Raw genomic sequence first — 5,426 nt, 5'->3', positions numbered from 1 at the left:
TTCCAGCCCTTTAAGAAAAAAAAAGCTGAGAAAATACCCAGGACTCACCGCTCCTGCAGCAACCTTGGGGCTTTGAGGGCTCATGCAGAGCCCCCCACGTGACGTAGAGTAGTGCGGGGCAGCAGGGATCAGCTCCCGCTGGCAGGAGCGGTGAGTCCCAGGGTTTTCTTGGGGGGATTCTTAAAGGGCCAGAGCTGGCCCAGGCAGGGCACCCATGTGGGGGCTGGGGTAGCAAGGGGAGGATCGGGGGGCTCATGCAAAGCCCCCCATGCAGCAGGGGGTGGGGGGAGAACAGCAGAAATCGTCCCCCCGCGTGGCAGCACACGCTGGCCCGGGGCTTGTTTTTTTTTACAAGTGCCAGGAGCTGGGGCACCCACTGCCAGGCTGGGAGAGGGCTGTGGGTGGACTTGGCCTGGCAGATTCGGAGATTTGGCAATTTGGCCGAATCGAATCGGGACGGTGATTTGAATCACTGAATAGAATCACTGTCCCCCAAATCGGCAGAATCCGAATCGAATGCTAGCTGCTCTGCACAGGCCTACTGAGCCGTGCATCAGCCTAGCACCTACAGCAATGCTCACCTGAACCACTTTTCTCCTATGTAAAGACAGGCACAGAGCAGGCAGCTGCACTGGGGGCAGAGAAGGAATTTGTATGACACCATCGACATCTAGTGGCCTCTTCTGTGTGCAACCAGTGGGCTGTCCCAGTGGCTCTCTCTGAGGACAGAATGGAGAAGACAAGGGCTAGGGAGCATGGGACTGGATGGGAATAAGGAAAAAGTGGAACTGTCTTTTCTCCTGAGCAGGAGCAGACTATGAAGGAAGGAGCCAGTTGTGCTCAGCACACAGAAGAGACTAACAGGCCAGTTTTGTCTACTGAGGTGAAAAGCAGTCATTTTTATCTAGTAGCAAACCACAGAATTTACAGACCAACAAGCCCATTGTCTCATATGGACTATCTGTAAATTAATTAAATTAACACTTCCTCCAAGAACAGTCACGACTGATTCAACCCAATTACCATTTAAGCCTAGTGTGTGAATGATCATGCCTTGTCTATTTTGATGCAAGTTATATCCCAGTCTAATCGGGGATGTACTCAACTGGTTGTCTGCTTTTAGTCTGGGAAAGCAACAGCAAAGCTCCTGGTGGCTTCAGCTGCACAGGATCCAACCCAGGGTTTGCACTGGTACCCAAGATTATTTAAACTTCACCTTCTAAGTGAACCATGAGAACCAAGTCAGACAAATGTGAGGCTGGTGTAATGCTGTTTCCCAGAGGCATGGACTTCCCAGGAAAGGTATTTCAGCTACACTGAGCAAGCCCCTGGCTCACCCCATTTGAATCAGTGACCAGCTCTGAGGTGAACTCAGGCAGCTGTATGGCAGGCCCTACCCCACATACCCTGGATAGTATGTAGACCGGGACAGGCAACCCCCAGTGTATGTGCCAGTGTGGCAAGCAAAGGCATTTTGTTTTGCACACATGCCGCGGAGAAGGAACCAGGGCTGCACTGCCACAACAAGGATCTGAACCCTCACGGCTCCCCTGCCGTCTGCCCCTCGCATGCCAGCATCTTATATGTTGAGGTTGCAGACGTTTTTGGGACCCTGCCCAAAAATGTTGCGGACCCCTGATGTGGACTATGATAGGCCTTAAATTGCATAGCATTTGTTTGCATCCATTTGAAAAAAAAAGAGGCAAGCAAAGGAAATGATCAGGCCAGAGGACATCACACGGTGTGAGCCATTTTAGAAAATTCAAGAAAGACAGAATAGAAAAAGAGCAGGTTAGAGGTCTCTGTAAGGTCACTTAAACTACATTTAGTACTTAGACGAGGCTAATTTAAGATACAGATTATATAGGGGAAAAAGAATGGGCATGTGAATATTAATTACAGTAGCACCTGTTAGGAACACATTTACATTTTATTACCTTATTTAGTAAGCTTTTTGGTATTTTGGTCAAACCACCAAGTATAAAAATCTGGGTTCAGCTCAGAACTTCTGCTCTTCAGCCTTGAACTATGATTCTTGCTGAACAGCTCATGTGTAGATGAACTAATATAAAGAGTTCTTTAAAAACTTAAATTTGAAACCTAGGTAAGAAGGTCCTTTCCCTAACCAGATGGTCACCTTTCAGAGATTTTTAAAAACTTTAGGATGTAAAAATTTTAAAAAATTAAACTGCTTTCAGATATTTATAACTTGGTTGTGCCTTGAGATAAAGGTGCATTTTTTATAAATTGTAATCCTTATCTGTACTGACTAGTCATTTAATCTGTATGATTTTCTAGAAAAGATATAAGGGCTGGAAGGGACCTCAAAAAATCATTGAGTCCTGCTCTGGGCAGGAATACTGCTGAGTACTCCCACACTACTGCTCAACCAGAGAGGCTGTGGGATCTACATCCTTGGAGGTTAAGGCCTCGGCGGAGAACGCTTTGGCTGGGATGATATAGTTGTGGGTGGACCTGTTCTAAGCAGGGGGTTGGACTTGACCAGATGACACCTTGAGGTCCCTTTCAACCACCATTGTCTATGATGGGACAAGCCATGTGTCTTACAGGGAAGCTCTCTCCATCCCCATGCCTCAGCCTAATCTGTCTGTCCACTGAAATCTCAGGTGTGTCCCTCCTGCCTCAGGTGTGAAGCCCCACTCCTACCCCTTCAGAATAAAAACCACCACAAGCCACTTTTCCTTTATTATATTTTAATATAATCCTCTTGGGTGGAAGCAAAACAAGGCTCAAACCATTCTTCAGACTGGGGGGGCAGGGAACCCAGCAATGGGACAAAGATAGCCCTCACTCCTGCCTAAAATAGACCATTCCAGTACAACCTCCTCCCTCCCATTCATATAAATCAAGTCTCTCTCTCCTGGGAAAGGAGCAGGTATAGAAGAACAGCTCTAAACATAAACATGTCTTGCATTAGGCCCCCACCCCACATCTTCAAAGTTCAACCCACAACCATGCCTGCGGCCCTGGCCCCTCTGCACAGAGTCCTTTGGGTATGGGTGCATGTGAAGCTGTGGAGGCAGGTCTCTAAGAGGGGATGGGCAGGTCCTTGAGGAGCCTCCCCAGAGCAAGATCACTCCCGGGGCCAGTTAATGATGACCTTACCCGAGGCCTCCAGCACCTCCCACTTGTAATTGAAGTTGCCGTTAATCTGGTTGTTGGACTGCTCCTCCACCACCCACAGCTGGCAGCTGGTCTCCGTGATCAGTCGCGCACCCTGGCTCACGTTGATAACCGCTGTGAAGAGGAGAAAGGAGGCAAAGCATGAGGGTGGTGGGAAGGAAAGCAGAGGCTATTTCCATACTGAAGGAGAATGGAAAGACCCCATGTTTTCCCCATCAGCCACTGCCAGAACAGGGCTGGGCAGTGAAGGGCACAACTGCGACCCAACGGCAACCCTGGCAGGAGGGCACTGCCTGTAGTAAACCAACCCTCCCATGGGACCCACGGGTCCACCCCCAGCCAAGTAACCCTTCTGCTTCCCTACAGCCCCAGACTGGAACGCCATCCATGCCGGGCTGGATCTGACCCATGGACCTATTACTACCTTCCTCTGCCTGACAGATTGGACCCATGAGGCCACCCCAGCCCGGTATCGCCATCCACCCTTGAATCCGATCCATGGGCCTAGTATTTCCCCAACTCCATCCTCCTCTGATATTGGCAGTGGACACCTCCCACCGTGCTGCTTCCACTCACTTCCATGTACGTGCTGATAGCATCACCCAAGGTATCAATTGACTCAATGTACAGATTATTTGTGGGTTCATTCTGGGGAAGTGACAGATCCCAAAAAGAAGCCAGGAATCCTGAGCCACAGAACCGTCCTGCCCCCCACTTCCACCTACCCCGCCCTCCTTCCCTCAGCTAGAAACAGGACCCAGGAGTCCTCCCAAACCATGCCCCTCACTATGGCATGCTGGACATCACTCCTTTCACAGAGCCAGAGCAGGGCACAACCTACCAGTCCTCAAGTCCTGGTCCTCATGCCTGCTCTGCTCTAATTCGCTTCCTTCCCAGAGCAGCGACCCCGACACAGCCCCATTCCCATCCCCTGGGTCCATCAGGCTCCCTGCAGGTCAGCTCAGCAAACATCACACAGGCTTTCTGCCCCCCTGGGTAGGAAAGAAAAGGGCCCTGAGATAAGTGGGGTGAAAGGAGTGTCCAATCCCTTCTCCTTCCCCAAAATGCCAGGATCCAGCTTCCCACCCACCTCCCTCCACTAACAGCAGCTCAAGGTCCTGTGCTCCCACCCAGGGGAAGGGCAATGTGCTCCCTCCAAGGGGAAGTCTCCGCCCCCTGCCCCAGCTCTCCCCGGCAAGGCCAAACCCACACCACTCTCAGGGGCACAGTTCCAGCCTCTCCCTGACTTTTTCCTTGGTGGCCAGCCCCCACTCATGGATTCCCAGCCTGACTTCCCCTTTGCCTCAGCCCTTACATCCTGATCATCCCCCTGCACCCTCAGGCCCTAGCTCCTCCATACTCACCCTCTCCCCCCTGCCTGGAAGCCCCAGCCCCATACCTGACAATCTGCAGATCTGGATGGTGAGGGCATGGCTGTCAAGGCCAAAGCTCTCCAGGCACTTGTGAGCATCCTGGTAGGGCAGGTGGGTTTCTTTCAGCCACGTTCTCCTCAAAATCTGACTTGGTGATCTGGTACAGAATGCCACTAATTCTACAAGGCAGCAAAGTAATGAATCTTGATTGAAGCATTTCATGTTGAGCAAGATAACGGAGAATACCAAAGAGCGGTGGTTCCCCTACTGTAACGCACTTCTTTGATAGTAAAAGGTCTCTCTCTAAAGTACTCTATTGCTCACATATGATAGTGTATTTACATGATTCTGCTTATACAAGTTTAAATTATTACATGTTTATAGCTAGACAGTGTCAAGAAAATCCTGAGCCTTATAGTAGACTAGGGTAAGTCCTACCTGGATCTCGTCCGTCATCAGGTATGAAAGGCCAACTTCTTCCTCCTCTTCACCCTCCCCCAAATCTGAACCTCCATCATCTTCATCTTCACCTTCTTTGTACTCTCCTGGTGGACCTCCTCCTCATCCATCCTTCTGAGGCAGGTAAATTAATTCCTTACAGCTTTGCTTAAACCTCAAAGGCTTGTTTGTAAACTCATCTTAAATGAGCTTCTGAAATCTGGTTCAATTCAGCTACAAAACCTTCTCCAGAAATCTTTAAAAAAAGACAGGACGAAGTAGCATCCCACTTTTTTCTCTTTCTATAGGAAGAGAAAACACAGAACTGAATGTGCCACAGAATCAAATATGAGATGATGGGCACAAAAAAAAAAAAAAAAGCTTTTGGTACTAGCAATAAAATAACTGTTTTTATATAGTTATATCTCAGTGCAAAGATGTGTACTCATGTTTTTCTAAGCACAACTCTCC

At 49.4% G+C, this 5,426-nt stretch overlaps 1 long non-coding RNA gene across 1 annotated transcript; it reads right to left on the bottom strand.

Annotated features, from left to right (window-relative positions):
• Window positions 1-621: 621 nt before the first annotated feature.
• On the bottom strand, window positions 622-5,092 carry LOC112549620. The gene is made up of 4 exons (XR_003093128.1): window positions 4,956-5,092; window positions 4,544-4,696; window positions 3,127-3,258; window positions 622-719 (listed from the first exon to the last, which is right to left on the bottom strand). It is a non-coding gene; the product is annotated as an uncharacterized LOC112549620 (long non-coding RNA).
• Window positions 5,093-5,426: the final 334 nt, after the last annotated feature.

This window comes from Alligator sinensis, unplaced genomic scaffold (genome assembly GCF_000455745.1).
Source record: "Alligator sinensis unplaced genomic scaffold, ASM45574v1 scaffold505_1, whole genome shotgun sequence".
NCBI classification, from domain to species: Eukaryota; Metazoa; Chordata; order Crocodylia; family Alligatoridae; genus Alligator; species Alligator sinensis.
The sequence above is the reverse complement of the archived record's forward strand: the minus strand, read 5'-3'. Positions and strand labels throughout refer to the sequence as shown.